Here is a 20853-nt window from a genome sequence, read left to right as displayed (position 1 = left end):
ATATCAGACCCGATTCGGAAGGGTATTGAGACCGAACGACCCGTGGTAGCAATGGGGATTCACGGGCACTCAAGACCGGTGAGTTATATCCGTGAGAGGACGGGAATCACATTGTGGGGGCCATTTATTGGAGGGTTGCATATGGCTAGACTTGGACTCATGGGCGCTCGAGACCGGTGAGTTATATCCGTGAGAGGACATGAGAGCTTCCCATTTACCATATGTGGATAACCAATATGGTTGATGAGTCCGGTGAGTAATATCCGTGACTCTAGTGGAAAGGATACCGGAAAGGATCCCGAGAGGGGAGGAATGGAAGTATCTGGACCTGACTTGATGTAACTGAGTAGATGACTTGCATTCGGCTAGGTTTTTCCCTGACATGCACCAGTACTTATGCCAAATGGTTGTGAGAGAGTGTGTTGACTTAACCCCCTACCATGGTTTGTCCGAGAGGGATTCCCGGACCCACTACCAACAGGAGCCGTATGCGTGACCTTCCCAAAGAAGTACGGTGCTATGACTTAAAGCATGTCTGCCATAGAGACCAGCATACCTAGAGTTTAGTTGCATACATACATTATCTGTTTCATATTGCATTGCATCTTGTTATGGTTTGCTTCCATGTTGTTTATGTTGTTATGGATTAACTTGCCTTACTGAGTTTCTTTCGAAACTCATTCCTTTTTTTTTTGTACAATCTGTTGTTAGACTTCTCTACAGGTTTGGATTTCTTTGACAGCCCGTATGAGGAGCGCAAGGTGAAGAAGATGAAGACTGAAGAACAAGAAGAGCTGACTGAAGATGTGGATTAGATTTCCTTTCTTTCTTCTAGACTTATCTTTTACTTTACTTGTATTAACTTAGAGCTTTATTTAGATTTCGATCTACCTTCCGCATGTGTTTGTAGGGTATATTTCTGCTATACTCTACAATTGTCTTTTGATTTGGTATCTTGTTATTCCGCACTCTGATATTCTATAGTGATCCTCCTGAGATCCTTTCTTGACTTTTATTATAAATTACTTGAAATTATGATTTGTTCTTGCTTTTGATTATGTTATTGTGCGAAATGGATATGATCGTTCCTAAACTTGATCTTTTGGGCTGTGGATCACACTCTCGGGTATGCCAGTTAGGGTACCGGCTGGGAGGATGTGACATAGCTTGCTGAGGAAGAAAACTAACTCAGCCACAAGCACGCCCTAATCCGATACTATTGGAGTAGGTTAATCAACCTAATGACGGCTAGCAGTTTCCGGCGGCTGTCACTCATCGCTATCATACGGATAACCACTAGATAACAATCGGGTTATCCTAGGAGTCATCTACTAGTCCAAACTAGTAGAAGTCCATCACTTAACGGATCTATCTGTTAATATCCAACGATTATCCGAAGAAGGCTCAAATACATCCAACGAAGAAGATTCGAAGGTACACTCTATATAAGACATCAACCTACCCACAAGGTAGGGACGGACGAAAACACTCATATGCTTACTATTTGAATCGTATTCTTGTTATTCATTCCTTAACTCTGTGCTCTAGTAGAGCTCTTTGTGATTAAGTTCATCAACTGACTTAGACTTCGGAGGTGGACTCTCGACCCCAGCAGTCGGGCCACATCTGACGCTTTGTTTTGCAGGTCATTCTCAGGAGATCTAAGGGCTGAGCAGATTTTTGACACATCATATATATATATATATTTCTATTCATATGTGGAATTTGGATTCTACTATTTTTAGATTTTTGAGTTTTTTAAGAATACTCTTTAAGATTCTTATGAAGAAAAAAAAATGAATTGTCCCATAAGATAAATATCCTTTTAAGTTCTAAGGTATTAATAGGTTTTTTTTTTTAATAAATATATTGAATTGAGTTTGATTCGGATTAGCTTAGGCACACCTTGACTAATTCTCTAAGGAATAACTTTATATAAGTGGGAGGGAATTCACGTCATGTACAATTTCCCTCCCCGTAGTTTCCTGTAATTAGGATCTAGGATTTTGACATATGGCATCTAATAATCCAAAAATTACAATTAAATACCGAATTAAAATAGAAATATAAGAAATCTTCAAAATTTTCTCTTTTTTTTTTTCCTTCTTTTCTCTTCTCTCACAAAATTCCTAAAATTTCTATCTTTTTATAGTGTGCTCACTCCGCTCTCTTCGTCACAAAATTTAGGAAATCCATTTAAATAAGATTGAATGGATGCTTTTAGGGCCTGTTTGGTTACATGAATCCAGAGATTTCAAATCTTTGGATTTATGAATCTGAGAATTATACATGTTTGGTTGTAAAAATCTCTAGATTCATGAAATCTAGAGATTCACCTTTTTACACTAAAAATATGAATCTGTAGATTTATGGGTAAGGGGTGAAATCCAGAGATTTCAAAAAAGACATACATTTGCACATTCACAAAAATCACGTCTATCAAATAGTTTTTTAGGATGAATCCACAGATTTTATTCCACAACCAAACATTTAATTTTATAAATTATGACTCCATAGATTTGAAATCTCTATACTCATGTATAATCAATTTCACATGCCCCTGCGTTGTTTTCTATTAAAACCTGAGCCTGTACCTGCTGCCCATGTAAATAAATGTTTAATCTAAAATGTTTTGACCCAAAAAAATAAAATTTATCTGAAATGTTATTGAAAAAAATTATAGAATAGATATTTAAATTGTTGCTTGCTTGTAGTTGTTTAAAGGTGAATGGAAGGAGGATTTATTGCTCTTAATTGTCAAAAATGCATAAACTTTTCTATTTCTTAAGAGACCCATGGTTACTCTCTCTCACTCAAAGACAGATCTGGGAGAGGGATCCAAATGAGCTTCGTCAAGTGTTGAGTTTCATTCACATTAAGATCCGGTCACCGACGCTGAAACTAGACAACTTGCGAGCGAATGCGGTACGGAATTCTCATCTACACGTCCATCATATCTTTCTCAGATCCAAACTGGAAGACAACAAACCCTTTTCCATTTGAATGTAGCAGCATGGGGGAATCCAATTTCCAAGTTCTTACCGCTTCTCTAATAGCGTCTTTGAAGGTTCAATGAAAATCAAGGCGATCAATCAAGGCAACTTTTAACACGCTCCTCTATTATGTTGGGATTTATTAATTACATTAATAAAGCCCAAGGGCAAATCTAGAAAATCACTTTTAGGGCGGTTACAAAATATTGGTTATATATTTGTAACCACCGCATCACTTGAGAGTACGAAAATAGAAGTGATTCATTCGTGCGTAAATTTTCCAGAAAAGAGGCAGCTCCAATCTCTCTCTCTCCCTCTCTCCTTGAAACGCAGGAAATGAGTTCCTTGCTTTAGATCTCCTAACCATCCTTCCACGGCATTTGGGTTGTGGAATTTATTCCCTTTCCTAGTGATTGTGGAATCAAACAGGTTGAGCATTGGTGGAAGAGCGATGACGTGGAATCCAGATTACTTCCGCTGCAGATATTCTATATTAATAAGAAAGCGAATCCAAGTAAGAATCTTTCCCCTATCAATTATGGAATTGAAAATTCTATGGAATAACCTACTTGTGGAATTATCACACCATGGTTCTTCCCAGCCCGAAATGAATCACGTAGTCCCTCAAAGCTGAGTTCCGGCTCTCCCCTTACCACTCATGTATATGAAGAAGAGTTTGGAAGGTAGTGTTGGTGCAGATTTTGCCATGATCTCTAGACCGTGAATTTAACACCTAACCAAGTAGATCTGGACGGATCTGAATCTATCTTCACTGGATTGAATCGAGCTCTCACTTCCTGCGAAACAATGAACTTGTTAGAAATGGAGCTGATCGTCTTGATCAGCGTCGTGTCTCCGACGATCTTGTCAGATGATAGTTCAGGTAGGGTTTCAGAGCTCTTTTAGAGCTTTAATGGAGGTAGACATGAATCAAAATGAAAGTTCCAGTGAATTTAAGTGTGTTAACTGTTGATTGAGAGCTTCGTCCCCCTTTTATAGATTTTCCTGCTTGATCTCCTCTTGACTGTGACCATTAGATCATAATAACAAGTTGAATGGTCATGATCAGACCTTTATTTTGACTTTTGGGCAGACCCATTGATGATTTCATCTTATCAGTTTAAACCAGTCGAATAGCCTTAAAACCGGAACGAACCGGCTTGAACCAGAATTGGGATATTTTAGTCACAACAAGTAGGATTTGGCTGGCGGCCTTCACCTAAAAAAATGTGAAAAGTAGAAACCTTCCCTCTCTCTGTTAATCCTTCATCAACTGTTAGGGATCACAAGTGATCACGAAGACGCTTCTGGAATGCCAATCAGAATTCTAGCACCAAGATTCCTCATGAACCCTTGACCTCAAGGCTCTATCTATGGTCCATAGTTATGCAAATATTTTCCTCTCATATTATCACACATAATCCAAATCGGCATGTATAGCTGTCCCTTATCATGAACAGTAGAAAGTGAATCCATCAGAAGTCGATCCATGTTGGTGTTCTTTTCTATTTTTAAATTTTTTTATTATTAATTTTTTGTTGGTGGGTGGGGGCGGGTAAAAAGCCAATCAATTGGGATGTAAGATAGAGTCTCTTCAACTACTAAACCAACCAATTAATAGCAACTTCACCCCAAAGCGAGGCAAAGAACATAAATAAACCTTTGCCAAATAATTAGAGTTTTGACTTTTACAATGTGAACTCTATTATTTGGAATGTGCCAATGCCTTTTCCCACCAGACTCACCAAACCAATGCTATTATTTTTTAATCATTTTTTGCGTAGCTCACGTTTGCAAGGTTACAAGAATCCGTTAATCATTGTGTATAGTTAGGCTAAATTATTGCTACGGGGTCAATGGGCCAACTTGGATGGGTTTGTCTAGACCCTGAGACTTCCCTATATCTTAAAACTTACTCGGCGAACATAAATGAATTCCAATAATAAAATAAAGAGGGATACAACATACATTCAATAGTATAAAGTATAGAAATCATAGATGAATGACGTGTGCAATAGTTTATGGATGATCTACACATGCACAGTTACGATCTCTGCTTAATACGCTCCCTCAAGTAGAGTAAGTCGGTGTCTGCAATCTTTGTTGCGCCCCAATTTCCTAGACCCATTGGGGCCATGACATTGCAGTCCAACTAGCCATGTGTAGGTAATCTGTTGTCTTCTCATCAATCATTCAACCTGTCTCGGTTTATACCAAAATGAATCTTGTCGCATAAACATATCTTTCTTGTATGGAACAAATCACATCATACTAAAGAGGGTTGAGAGCTTCCAATTCCTTAGCCTTTCCAATGATCTTCGTGGATTTCCATTGATCTTCTTCTCCGCAACATTTCTTTCCTATGTCTCGGTTTATGCTAGAACCATTCTTGTCGCATAAACATTCTCTTCTTTTACTGGAACGAATCACTATCATAGCAATGAGGGTTGAGACTTTCCACATCATTCCGCCACCTCTTCTCATATTACCAACCCACCCATAGAGATTTTCTTATCTCAACTTAAGCTGGAATGTATCCAACTGGCCACGTGTAGGTAATCTGTTGTCTTCTAATCAATCATTCAACCTGTCTCGATTTATACCTGATGCATCTAAAATCTGCTCAGCCTTTAGATCCTTAGGGAATGACCTGCAAAACAGTGTTAGATTTGGCCCGACCGTGGGGTTGGGAGGCCACCTCCAAAGGCTAAGTTAATAATCAAACTGATCGCAAAGCTCTGATGAGTTGCATAGCTTGAATTGAATATAGCAATGGAGGGAAATGATTCAGATTACCTTCAATGTGCATAACTTTCTTGTTTAAATAGGTTTTACCTTTGATTCTCGACCGTTGGATTCATTCGTGTCTCCTCTTGATGGTCGTTTGATCTTAGGGTTTTAACCCTCTTTCGTAGATAATGGCAGTTACCATGATTAGCACGATCACCCATCTCTCGTTAATGGTAGTTACTAGTTATGACTCAATCACGTGATCTCGTTAATGGTAGTTCTTTTACCTTTCTGTAACTGATAGGTCCGACCTTCAGACCGGTATCGAGTATGGTTGACCTGTTCCCAACCAATGCCCGTGACCCAAACGTGGTTAAACCCGTTTGACGCTAATTTATCCTCATCAATACCAAAATGAATCTTGTCACATAAACATTCCTTTCTTGTATGGAACAAATCACCATCATACTAAGGAGGGCTGAGAGCTTCCAATTCCTTAGCCTTTCCATTGATCTTTATCTCCGCAACATTTCTTTCCTATGTCTCGGTTTATGCCAAAACCGTTCTTGTCACATAAACATTCTCTTCTTGTACTGGAACGAATCACCGTCGTAGCAAGGCGGGTTGAGACCTTCCACATTGTGAAACCTGGCCCTAACCTTAACCCGGAAACTCTATTGTTTGTAGGTCCGAAGACTCGAAGTAGAAGTGGAAGTCAACTATAGGCCATATCAGTGGATGACATGGTGTTTGACCCAAAACCCATGGAAATTGATGATGGTGTCCCATACTTGGAGACCTTGATGGAATTAGAAAAGAGACTATACCTTGATGAAGAGAAGTATGATTGATGATCTTAGAGCTTGGTTAGACATGATTTGAAGGCATTTTTCTATGCTAAGTGAGTTGTAGGTTGAGTTGTGAGAAGCCCATTTGATTTTGATAAGAGTTGGACCTTCATTTCCTTGACTTAGGCTTTGCTGACAGCCTAGGTCAACTGGGCCAATCGACCCAGCCAATCGACCCACAGTGATAGAATCTGTCTAAGATCCTCTATTTAGGTTTATGCTGCTCTATATAATAGAACTTCGTATTTCTTAGCCTCGTTTGCTTCTAAAACCCCTACAGAACGTGGAGAACTCCTCTTAAAGTGTGAAACCTGGCCCTAACCTTAACCCGAAAACTCTGTTGTTTGTAGGTCCAAAGACCCGAAGTAGAAGTGGAAGTCAACTATGGGCCATATCTGTGAAACCCAGTCCTATCCTAACCCTGACCCTGACCGGATCCATGATGTTTGTAGGTCCGAAGACCTAGAGTTGTCACATCCCGCCCTGAATCCACTCAGGGGGTGTGAAATCCAGCCCAAACCTAGCCAGGGCACCCTATCTGTTTTGGGTAAAGAAGGGTTAGTTTAAATGTTTGACCTTAAAGTTGGACCTTGATTTGATCTTAGCTTGTTGCTTGTAGACCCTTTTGGTTGATGATTTGGTGTCGGAACCCAAGCCCATGGACATTGTCGATGATGCCCCTCACTTGAGAGCATTGTCAGTGTTAGTTTTGAATCTGCGCACCGAAGAGGGGTGAATTAGTTGAAATACCTAATGAACTCCTGTGCCCAATATGAATATATTTCCCGAAACTAGACTTCTTGATGGACATGTAGGAGAAAACCCCACTCAATTTGACCCCATATAACCTTCCAAATCCCTGTCCGAAGTTGCTGAACTATGTCTGTCAAATCCTGCTTGCGCATCGAAGAAGATGAGCCTAGTTGGTGAACCTAATGAACTCCAATTCTTGATCCGAAGATATTTATGGAAACTAGACTTCTTGATTGACTCGTAGAAGAAAACCTCACTCAATTTGACCTTGTATAGCCCTCCGAATCCCTGTTTGAACCTTGCTGTCTTGATTGGTCGACTCATTGGTCGACTGGACCAGTAGACCAATCCAATCGACCAATGGTGTCTGAATTTACCAATTTGGTCCTGTCTCCTCTATTTAAGCCTAATCTCGGGATTACTTCGCCTCCTATGCCTCCTAAGCCTCTGGAATGAGTTAGAACCCTAATCTAATCAATTCCCTTGCATTCCTTGGTGATCTCTCTCAAGACTTGACGTAATCTTCTTCCTCTCGCATCAAAGGTATGTCTACTCTCTTTTCTTTCTTCTCCATCTCTGATTTTCTTTCTTTAATCTGTTCTTGGCTGAGATCAGGAAGAAGATGATGCACTCTTGCAACCATCCACTCCATGATCTCATCTTGTTCCTTGAGATCTATGATCATCATCATGATCTCAACCCCACCGATGGAATCTTTGAAAACCCTAACCCTAATCCTTTGAAACCCTAACCTGGGTGATTATCTGTGAACCTTTTTGGTAACCTCCCATGTGAGGGAAACCTCATGGGTAATGTGGAGGTTGATCTAAATTCAATATTCTTTAATTCTTCTTGTTGTAATTGGCCAATCATCAATTCCCTCCCTCCTGTGATTTTAACCTTTTTATGGGAACCATAAGGGTGAAACCCTAATTTCTTGGGTTAAATCAAGAACCCATCTTTTGACCATGACTTGATGATTTTATCTTCCTATATGATTCTAATACATCCTAGGAAGTTCCCCTTCAAATTTCGGATCAATCCGACTTCAAACGAAGAAGTTATGGCCAAAACAGTTTTCACTATTCCGTACTGACTCGATTGGTTGACTGATTGGTCGACTGGGTCAGTAGACCAAGGCAATCGACCAATGAAGTCAGTAGCTTCAATTTTCGCTCGATTTGATTCGTTTGCTCTCTGATCTTTTAGGTATCTTTCCTAATGTTATATCTATGCTTGTTAGGGGTTTATTTGCCATGTTTGGTGTCTCTCTCTTTGATCTTTGGATTATCTTCGGCGATAATCAGGTAAGGACAGATTGATTCCTTAACTACATAGATTGCTTGTTCTCTGGTTTCTACTTTATGAAACTATGAGATTACCTACTGTTATTGTATTTTAATTCTGATCTCCTACGTGGGAACAGTAGCACTTATTTATATCATCTTTTCATTGTTTATGTTATATGAATTACTTATTACTGCTTAATCTGATGTTGCTTTTACATTCTCTTTTATATGATGAACTACTGGTTGTGTATGTCATGATTGATCTGAGAATGTGTTTGCTTAAGTTTGGTTTGGGATTGGGAAGTGTCCTTTTGACACTTCTGTCCTTGGACATTATCGGAAATAGTATGGGATGTTTCCGGGGTTGCCCATCGATACTTTCCCGAATCAATGGTTGTCATACCTAGGGATGTCTAGCAGTGTTTGGCTAGGATACACCCCTGTTATATCAGACCCGATTCGGAAGGGTATTGAGACCGAACGACCCGTGGTAGCAATGGGGATTCACGGGCGCTCAAGACCGGTAACCAACCCGTGAGAGGACGGGAATCACATTGTGGGGGCCATTTATTGGAGGGTTGCATATGGCTAGACTTGGGCTCATGGGCGCTCGAGACCGGTGAGTTATATCCGTGAGAGGACATGAGATCTCCCCGTTTACCATATGTGGATAACCAATAGGGTCGATGAGTCCGTAGTCCGAGTTGGTCGGTGCCATAGGATACGCTGACTCTAGTGCGAAGGATACCGGAAAGGATCGTCAGGGACGAGGAATGGACGTATCTGGAACCGAGTTGATATAACCGACTAGATGACTTGCATTGGGCTAGGCTTTTCCCTGACATGCGCCGGTACTTATGCCAAACGGTTGTGAGAGAGTGTGTTGACTTAACCCCTTACCATGGAAATTGTCCGAGAAGGATGCAGGACCCATTACCAATCGGTCGCCCGAGATATCTTAAATGGTTGGAGGGAATCCAAGATATCTTAAATGGTTGAGGATGTGAGCGGACCTACCCAAAGAAGTACGGTGCTATGACTTAAAGCATGTCTACCATAGAGACCAGCATACATAGAGTTAGATGCATACATACATTACTTGTTTCATATTGCATTGCATCTTGTTATGGTTTGCTTCCATGTTATTTATGTTGTTATGGATTAACTTGCCTTACTGGGTTTCTTTCGAAACTCATTCCTTTTTTTGTACAATCTGTTGTTAGACTTCCCTACAGGTTTGGATTTCTTTGACGGCCCGTATGAGGAAGCGCAAGGTGAAGAAGATGAAGACTGAAGAACAATAAGAGCTGACTGAAGATGTGGATTAGATTTCTTTTGTTTCTTCTAGACTTATCTTTTACTTTACTTGTATTAGCTTAGAGCTTTATTTAGATTTCGATCTACCTTCCGCATGTGTTTGTAGGGTGTATTTCCGCTATACTCTACAGTTGTCTTTTGATTTGGTATCTTGTTATTCCGCACTCTGATACTCTATAGTGATCCTTCTGAGATCCTTTCTTGACTTTTATTATAAATTACTTGAACATTATGATTTGTTCTTGCTTTTGATTATGTTATTGTGCGAAATGGATATGATCGTTCCTAAACTTGATCTTTAGGGCTGTGGATCACACTCTCGGGTATGCCAGATAGGGTACCGGCTGGGAGGATGTGACAGGGGGTACCCGATCTGGGTTACTCGGGAGTGATCCACAGCCCAACAGATCCAGTTTAGGAACGATCATAGTCACTTAGCACAATAATATAATCAAAAGCAAGAACAATTCCTTGTATTCAAATAATTTAATAATAAAAGTCTAGAAAAGATCTCAGAAGGTTTCACAAATAATATCAGAGTGCGGAAATGATACAAATAGGACAAATAGTCAAAGTGTGAAAAGGAGGGGAAAACTCATCCTATAAAAATAGCGGAAGATGGTTCGACTAAAATTAAAGATTACAACCGGTTCACCAAATAACAAGTGAAACAATTAAGCTATAGTCCCGACAATTCAAATAAAAAATTTAAAAAGGGAATGAGGCGACATCCCATCCCTAACACACAATTATAAAACTGAACTACTCCAAACAAGTCCCGATCTCGATCTACTTGTCTTTATCAACTGGTTCATCGCCACCAGTATGATACAAGTCTTCAACTCGGCCTCTAGAGGGTTGATCGCCACGATCCAACGGTGGTAGTACCATGAGAAAAGTCTAACAAAATATGTTGCAAAAAAGAGTGAGTTCGAAAGAACTCAGTAAGGTAGTCATTCCATAACATATAAACCATATGATACAAGCCATAACATGATGCAATATGAAATGGAACACATGATGCAAGTATGGTTCTAACTCTATGAATGCTGGTCTCTAAGGTAGACATGCTTTAAGTCATAGCACCGTACTTCTCTGGGTCGTCAGTCACTCTCCCATTTCCATATCTTGGGAATGCCCGGGGAAGATCGGTAAAGTCATCAAAAAAGCCGTGGTAAGGGGATCGGTCACCGCTCTCTCACATCACCATTTGGTCAAGTACTGGCGCATGTCACAGTAAAGCCTAGCCCAATGCAAGTCATCTACTCAGTCGGTCAAGTCAGATTCAGATACGTCCATTCCTTGCCCCCGGCGATCCTTTCCGGTATCCTTCACACTAGAGTCAGCGAAATCCCGGATTTCGGACTCATCAACCCTATTGGTCATCCACATGTAGTAAACGGGAAGCTCTCACGTCCTCTCACGGATTGGTTACCGGTCTTGAGCGCCCGTGACCCAAGTCTATCCATATGCAACTCTACCAATAAATGGCCCCTTTCAGGTATCCGTAGCATGGTTTATGTCCCCTACCGGATTGGTTACCGGCCTAGAGCGCCCATCCAACCATACACTACCACGGGTTGTTCGGTCTCAATGCCCTTTCGATTCGGGTCTGACACGACAAGGATAAACCTAGCCACCCAACTAGACAGCCCTATGTATGTCATCCAATAACCCGGGAAAGAGTCGATAGGCACCTTCAGAGAACATCCCATACTATTCCCTCCGGTGCCCAAGGACAAAAGTGTCAGTAGGACACCCCCCAATCCCAAGTCATACATAAGCAATCACATATCCAATCTCATCATTTCTCATGCATCCAATGCATATCCATAATAGTAATCAAATCATGATATTGAAACGAATCATTATAAACATAAGCAAATCAAAATCATAAAGTAACACAACAAAAGTATAAAGATTTTAAATGCTACTGTTCTAACACATATGTAACAGTCTCATAATGATTGAAAGAAAATCAAGAGATTTCATTCTTTAAATAAAACACAATTCAATATTTGATGACTTATATGTTTATGGAGATAACCATCCTTACCTTAGGTTGAGTTGATGATGAATTGAGAATACCAAGAATTAGTCCAAAAGAATTGTTAAGACCCTAAACAAACATCAATAATAAGTTAGAGAAGAAGTCGGGAAGATCGGATGTCAAACGGATCAAAACAGAGCAAGGTTGCTGTCAGCAACAAGTTTGGTCGATGGTCTTGGTCGATGGTATCGACCAAAAGGATCGACCAAAATTGTCTTCGGGACAGAATAGTGGATTTTGGGGATTTTGGTCCGAAATGGTTCTTCCGGGGCTCGAATCGATCTGAAACTTGGAGGGATGATTCATAACAATGTAAGAACACTACCAAGCAAGTATTATCACAATCCAATGGTCCAAATGAAAACCCAAAAATTGAGGTCCTATGTTCTAAAGACAAGAATCCTAGCATTCATGAGAAATTGATGTAATTGAAAGGGAAGCTAGAGAATTAGTTGGGGAATAGGTTAGGAACATGATTACAATCATTTGCAAGCCAGAGATTAGACTAATCATATTCCACATCTCAGTTTAGTATAAGAAATCAAGTTGTTAAGCAAGGAATCATGGTAATGTACATGTAAGGATCAAGATGCAAGTGAGGCATAGCAAGAATGAAGGAAAAGCAAGTATAAATGGGAAGAGACGTTCATGGCAAGGTGTTAGCAAGGTTGCAGCACCTTGGCCATGGTCTCATCAGTAAAAAGAAGAAGAGAAGTGGGTAGGATAGAGAGCAAGAGAAGGAATCATACCTTGGAAGATGATAGTTGGAGAAAAGAGACGATGATTTTTGTAAAAGATCATCACCCAAGCCAAAGAGGAGCATAAGAGGAGCCTTCCCACGTTCTCAGGTGTTGAAATGAGTAAAATACATTCTAGGTTCGAGGTTTCACTTAAATAGAGGAAGGAATATCCAAAAGGCATCTTTTTCTCGATTCTGGGCAACTTTGGTCGATGGTCCTTGGTTGATGGCATCGACCAAAGAGCATCGACCAAAACAGGTAACAGGTTTCAGCAGAAAATCCAGAAATAGTTCAGCAACTTCGAATAGGGATTCGGAGGGCTATACAAGGTCAAATTGAGTGAGGTTTTCTCCTACAAGTCAATAAAGAAGTCTAATTTCTAAAAATACTTTTGGATCAAGCATGGGAGGTCATTATGTCAACCAACTAAGCTCACCTTCTTCGATGCGCAAGCAGGATTTTCCAGACACAGTTCAGCAACTTCAGACAGGGATTTGGAGGGCTATATGGGGTCAAATGGAGTGAGATTTTCTCCTACAAGTCCATCAAGAAGTCTAGTTTCGGGAAATATATTTGGATTGAGCACAGGGGTTCATTTGGTATTTCAACTAATTCACCCCTCTTCGGTGCGCAGATTCAAAACTAACACTGACAATGCTCTCAAGTGAGGGGCATCATCGTCAATGTTCATGGGCTTGGGTTCCGACACCAAATCAACAACCAAAAGGGTCCACAAGTCTCATTTCCCCCACTTCGGGTTTTCGGACCTACAAACATAACAGGTCCCGGGCCGGGTCAAGGTTAGGATAAGGCCAGACATTACAGATCTACCCTATGGGAAAGGTCTGACATGGCTTCCTAAGGTTTTCAAAGATAATAATATTGAAATTAAAGTCCAACTTTTAAGGTCTAACATTGAACCAGTCTTTCTTTATCCCAAAATAAATAGGGTGTTCGGGCTAGGTTTGGGTTGGATGTTACAAGAGTAGTGGAAGAAGAGACTTGTGGGCCCTCAAAGTTGAAGACTCGGTGTATGATTCGTTGCCCATGGATATTGATAGTGAAGCCCTTTACTTGTATACATTGTCAGTGTTCAGTGAGAAACTGCACCTAGAAGAGGGGAAGCTTAGTTGAAGTGCTTGATGCGCTTCCGGTCTTGTTTCGAAGGTATTTCTCTACTCTAGACTTGTTTATTGACTTGTAGGAGAAAACCCAACTCAATTTGGACCCGTATAGCCTTTCAATTCCCTGAATCAAGCTTGCTGTACATGCTTGGTCGACTGGCCCAGTCGACCAAGCCAATCGACCAATGGTTGTACAAATCCTAGAAAAAGATGCTTATTGGATATTCCTCTCTCTATTAAAGTGTTTCTCATGTTTTGAACCCTATTATACTCATTTAGGCCACTAAGAACGAGAGTGGAGTTTCGTAAGGCACCCTCTTGGTGTTTGTGAAGGATTCTAGCCCCCAATCATTACAATCATTGTCTCTTGTCTCCATTTGCACATTCAAGGTATGAATCATCACTCTCACTCTCTATCCTACTCTTTCCTTTTTCTTTTCTTGTTGTTACATCCTTGGAGCTGATGCTGCAACCTTGCAACCATCACTCCAAGTGTTCACTCTTGGCTAATCATTGATCTCATTATATTTCCATTGATGCTATGCTCTCATTTCAATCCTTGCATATGCATTACTTTGATTTTCTTCTTAACTTCATGTGTTCTTATTCTAAACTGAGGTTTATAGTGTGCAATGTCTATGTTCTATGCTAGCATATGATTCTAATCCATTGCGCATCAGTTTCCCTAGCTAATTCATTCAATTCCAATGCAATTTCATTTAATTTCAAGTCATGCTATGATTCTTGTCTTTAGAACATAGGGAATCAATTTGGGGGTTTTCAATTGGGCAATTGGATTAGGCTAATTCTTGTTATGTAGTGTTCTTATACTGTTACAATGAATCCCTCCAAGTTTCGGATTGATCCAAGCCCCGAAAGATCGATTTTGAGCCAAAAATCACTATTTGGCTTTGGGCACTATTCACTTGGTCGACTGACTTAGTCGACCAAGCCAGTTTGCCAATCAATTGTTGAATTGTGTGCTTTGCCGATTTGATCCGTTCGACATCTGATTTTCCCGATTTCATTTCTAATCTTTCATTTATGTTTGTTTAGGGTCTTAATACCATCTTTGGATCATCCTTTTGAGATTATTGGATTATCATCATCACGCCTTAAGGTAAGGATGGTTATACCCATATGACATAGACTATGTGATTGTTACACTGATGTTGGCAACTTAGTAGGCTCAGCTTATTAGTTGTATTTAGACATCATATGACTACTGTAGTTACCTTATGACAGTAGCACCATGTTTAATTACTTTATCTATCATGTTTATTTCATTATTGTCATTTACTTATATGCTTAATCATGTGACGTTATGACGTACCTTTCAATATGATGATATATCATGTATATATGATATGATGAACTGAGAATGTGATTGGATAAGTATAAATGGGGATTGGGGAATGTCCTTTTGACATTTCTGTCCTTGGACATCGGAGGGAATAGTATGGGATGTTCTCCGAAGATGCCCATTGACACTTTCTTGGATTATTGGATGACATACATAGGATTTGTCTAGATGTGTTGGCTAAGACATCCCCGTTGTATTAGACCCGAATCGGAAGGGCATTGAGACCGAACGACCTATGGTAGTAGTATGGTTTGATGGGCGCTCAAGACCGGTAACCACTCCGTGAGAGGACATAAATCATACTACGGATACCCGTAAGGGGCCATTTATTGGTAGGGTTGCAAATAGCTAGACTTGGGCTCACGGGGGCTCAAGACCGTTAACCAACCCGTGTGAGGATGTGAGAGCTTCCCGTTTACTATTTGTGGATGACCAATAGGGTTGGTGAGTCCATAGTTTGGGACTATGCTGACTTTAGGGTGAAGGATATCAGAAAGGATCGCCCAGGGCGAGGAATGGACGTATCTGGATCTGACATGATATGACTAAGTAGAAGACTTGCATTGGGCTAGGCTTCACCTTGACATGCACCAATACTTAGACCAATTGTGATGTGAGAGAGCGGTGACTTAAACCCCAACTGACACATCCCACCCCAAATCCACCCAGGGGGTACCCTATCTGGGTTACTCGGGAGTGATCCACACCCCAACAGATCCAGTTTAGGAAACGATCATATCCACTTATCACAATAATATAATCAAAAGCAAGAACAAATTATAGTATTCAAGTAATCTAATAATAAAAGTTAAGAAATGATCACAAAAGGATCACAAAGAACATCAGAGTGCGGAATAACAAGTACCAAATCAAAAGACAACTATAGAGTATAGCGGAAATATACTCTACAACGTGTGCGGAAGGTAGATCGAAATAAGGTAAAGGTTACAACCAGATTTCCAAAGAAGGGAAATAACAAGGTAAGCAACTAAGTTATAGTTTCTTCTAACTTATACAATGTCTCCTTAATAACATAATCATAAGAAATTAAGCCAAGCCGGGTCTACTCCTGACAAATATGAGTCTTGAACTGATAGCCTTCACCGATGTAGTCACCGTAGCCAAAGTGGTATGAGTCACCCACTTAGTCCTCAAAGTGTTGACCATCACAATCAACAGTAGTAGTACCTACAGAAAAGTCTAACAAATATATTGCAAAAAGGAGTGAGTTCAAAAGAACTCAGCAAGGAAAGTTATTCCATAATACATAAGCTATATGATATCAATCATGAAATGATGCAGATGATATGAGACATAAGATGCAAATATGATTCTAACTCTAAGTATGTTGGTCTCTATGGTAGACATGCTTTAAGTCATAGCACCATACTTCTTTAGGTAGTCTCAGTCACTCATCACCAGGGGGAAATTGGGTTCTGCATCCCTCTCGGACAAATCCATGGTTGGGGGTTTCGGTCACCACTCTCTCACATCACCATTTGGTCTAAGTATTGGCGCATGTCAAGGTATAGCCTAGCCCAATTCAAGTCATTTACTTAGTCATATCATGTCAGTTCCAGATACGTCCATTCCTCCCCTCTCGGGATCCTTTCCGGTATCCTTCACACTAGAGTCACGGATATTACTCACCGGACTCATCAACCCTATTGGTCATCCACAAATAGTAGACGGGAAGCTCTCATGTCTCCTCACAGATCATTTCACCGGTCTTGAGCGCCCGTGAGCCCAAGTCTAGCCATTTGCAACCCTACCAATAAATGGCCCCTTTCGGGTATCAGCAATGCAATTCATGTCCTCTCACGGAGTGGTTACCGGTCTTAAGCGCCCACAAATCCACACTACTACCATGGGTCGTTCGGTCTTAATGCCCTTCCGATTCGGGTCTGATATGACAGGGGCATCCTAGCCATACATCTAGACAAGTCCTATGTATGTCATCCAATGATCTAGGAAAGCGTCGATGGGCATCTTCGGAGAACATCCCATATTATTCCCTCCGATGTCCAAGGACAGAAGTACCAGTAGGGCACTCCCCAATCCCAAATCATACCTAAGCAATCACATGCTTATTTCCATCCATTACATATCAACAATACATTATCATATTGAAAACATGTCATAACATCTCATAATACAGTATATAAATAAATGACAAGAATAAGTAAACATGATAAATCAAGTAATTAAGCATGGTGTTACTGTCATAAGGTAACTACAGTAGTCATATGATGTCTAAAATCAATTAATAAGTTAAGTCTACTAAGTTACCAACAGCAGTGTAAAAGTCATACAGTCTATGTTATATGGCAATAACCGTCCTTACCTCAAATTGTGAAAAAGATGATCCGAAATCACAAGAGAATGGTCCAATTATAGTCTTGAAGCCCTAAACAAACATACATGAAGGATTAGAGAAGAAATCAAAACAATCGGAGATCAAACGGATCAAAACTGGGAAAAATTTTCTGACAGCAACCTTGTTGGTCGATACATTGGGTCGATAGTATCGACCAACAGGTATCGACCAAAAGAATTTTGGACAGCAAGCTGGCTTTTTGGGTTTTGGCTCAAAATTGGTCTTCCGGGTCTCGGATCGATATGAAACTTGGAGGGATTCTTAAGAACAGTAGTAGGAGACTACGTAGCAAGAATTAACATGATCCATTGGTCGGATTGAAAACCCCCAATTTGAGGTCCTAGGTTCAAACTTGCAAGACCCATGTTCTTCAATGAAAACCATTACAATTGCAAGAGAACTTAGGAATTGAATTAGGGAAATGATGGGCAGTAAATTAGAGTACATACTAACATATAATCAGCCCTATTTAAGGAAATCAGATTAGGCAAAGGATTCATGTTTTTATGAAGAAAATCATAGTAAGAAGGCAAGAACATTATGCATAATAATCGTAGCATGAATATGATATGAAAGGGTTTATTCAAAACAAAAGAGGTTGTAGAAGGGGTGGTTGCAACGTTGCAGCACCTTCTTCCTAACCTCAGCAGCAAAAGTAGGAGTAATTTGGAGTAGGTTAGAGAAGGGAGAATAGATTACCAATGACTGGAAGAGGAGCCGGGCCTGGTGGGAGTTTCTGCCGAAGTTTCCCCTTGCATCAACACCAAGCTCTCCCCACCAGTTTCTTCCTTATCAAGATGAGGCACATAACATGATTCTGAAAGCATCTTTAAGGTTCTGTCACTTAGAACATTCAGGTCAAGTGAAACTGCAGAGGTTGGTTGCTATTCTTGGGGGGGCTGAGTCATTAATAAGCAGCCTCAAAAGAGAAACATGCAGAAGGTGAACAATAGGATTTTCTTAAGCCTTAGACCCCCCAATGAACTAGAGCCGCAACTCCTCCTTGGAGGTCTAATGATTTCAAAGAGAGGAATAAATAGAAATGTTGGACAGCAAGTTCAGGGTTGTGGCAAAGGCAGCTTGACCAGCAACAATAACTCGACTCAGTTGGGCATTTTCAAGAACATGATCAAGGAGTTGCTGAATCTTAAGGTGCTGCAGAGATTCACTAGCATCAAGTTTCTGGGTTGAGAAAGATCTGATGATGACAGAGCTTGTAAGGGTTTTTCCAGCGTGGAGAAACAGAAAGCCATACCATAGAAACTTGATGGTGGTCCAGTGCACGAACTGCATTCACAACTGTTCAACCAGCAAGTGCTTGGTCGTGGGTTTGGAGAAGTCCTTGGGCTGTGGCTGCTGAAGAATCAATTGTGGTGACCGAGCTTCATAGTCATCAGAGGGCCATAAATCTTTGCTAAATCAGTGAGTGACTTGCTGGGTTTGTGTTCTGATTCAAGATAGGGGTTGGAGAAGAAGACAAGGTAGAAGGTAAGACGTAGAGAAGGCCGTAAGAAGTAGAGAAAGCTGAGATAGAGAAGAAGGTTATAAGAAATAGGTTTTCTGATATCTCTCAGCTTAACATGTGTAGTAAGGTTGCAGCACCTTCTTCACGAACTCAGTAGCAAGAACAAGATGAGGTAGAAGTAGATTAGAGAGAGAGTGAGAGATTACATACCTTGGAGAAGAGATTAGAGAAGAGAGACAATGATTCTTGAAGAAGATCAACACCCAAGCCAAGGAGGAGGCTTAGAGGAGCTTTCCCACGTTCTCAGATGTTGAAAAGAGTGAAATAATGATTTAGGTTCGAGGTTTCACTTAAAAGGATAAAAGAATATCCAAAAGCACCTTTTTCACGATTCTGGGCTTGTTTTGGTCGATACCTTTGGTTGATAGTATCGACCAACAGAGTCTCAACAGGATTTTCAGGAATAGTTCAGCAACTTCGAACAGGGATTCGGAAGGCTATACAAGGTCAAATTGAGTGAGGTTTTCTCCTAAAAGTCAATAAAGAAGTCTAGTTTCCAGAAATACCTTTGTATCAAGCATGGGAGTTCATTAGGTCTACCAAATAAGCTCACCTTCTTCGATGCGCAAGCAGGATTTGCCAGACATAGTTCAGCAACTTCGAACAGGGATTTGGAGGGCTATATGGGGTCAAATTGGGTGGGGTTTTCTCCTACAAGTCCATCAAGAAGTCTAGTTTTGGGAAATAGTTTCGGCTTGTGCACAGGTATTCATTAGGTATTTCAACTAATTCACCCCTCTTCGGTGCGCAGATTCAAAACTAACACTGACAATGCTCTCAAGTGAGGGGCATCATCGTCAATGTCCATGGGCTTGGGCTCCGACACCAAATCATCAACCAAAAGGGTACACAAGGACTTTTCCCACCACTTCGGGTCATTGGATCTATAGACAATACAAATTCCGAGCCGGGTCAGGGTAAGGATAAGGCCGAAAGGCTTTCAAGGATAACAACAATGAAATCAAGGTCCAACTTCAAGGTCTAACATTAAACAAGTCTTTCTTTATCCCAAAAAAATAGGGTACCCCGGGCTAGGTTTGGGCTGGATTTCACATTCTCACCCCCTTAAAATAATTTCGTCCTCGAAATTGGGAGAGTACTAGGATTCTAAGGAGATGGAGGACATTGCTTTTATCTTGACTTTTCTTCTCCCAAAATCTTTGGAAAACAATTAACAATAAAACTTTTGTAAGAAAACAAGGGATAAATCTAACATGCCTTGAAATCAAATCAAAAGTATGATAATGGCTTCATGAAGACTTCACAAGGATCATGGCAAAGACCAATATGAAGATCATAAAACCCTAAGAATGAAAGGAGATTGTAGAAGAGATGGTTGCAAGGATGCAGCATCTTCTTCATAGTCTCAATTACAAAGAATAAAAAAGTAAGATCATGGCTTTATGAAGATTTCATAAGGATCATGGTAAAGATCAATATGAAGATCATAAAACCCTAAGAATGAAAGGAGATTGTAGAAGAGATGGTTGCAAGGATGCAACATCTTCTTCATAGTCTCAATCACAAAGAATAAAACATAGTAAGAGTAAAGTAAGATCATGGCTTTATGAAGATTTCATAAGGATCATGGTAAAGATCAATATGAAGATCATAAAACCCAAAAAAATGAAAAGAGATTGTAAAGAGATGGTTGCAAGGATGCAGCATCTTCTTCTAAATCTCAATCACAAAGGGTAAAACATAGTAAAAGTAGATCAATACAATACAAGAGAGATTACTAACC

This window comes from Hakea prostrata, chromosome 8 (genome assembly GCF_041222555.1).
Source record: "Hakea prostrata isolate BN-2017 chromosome 8, UWA_Hpros_2, whole genome shotgun sequence".
NCBI lineage: Eukaryota > Viridiplantae > Streptophyta > Magnoliopsida > Proteales > Proteaceae > Hakea > Hakea prostrata.
Note: the sequence above shows the minus strand (reverse complement) of the source record.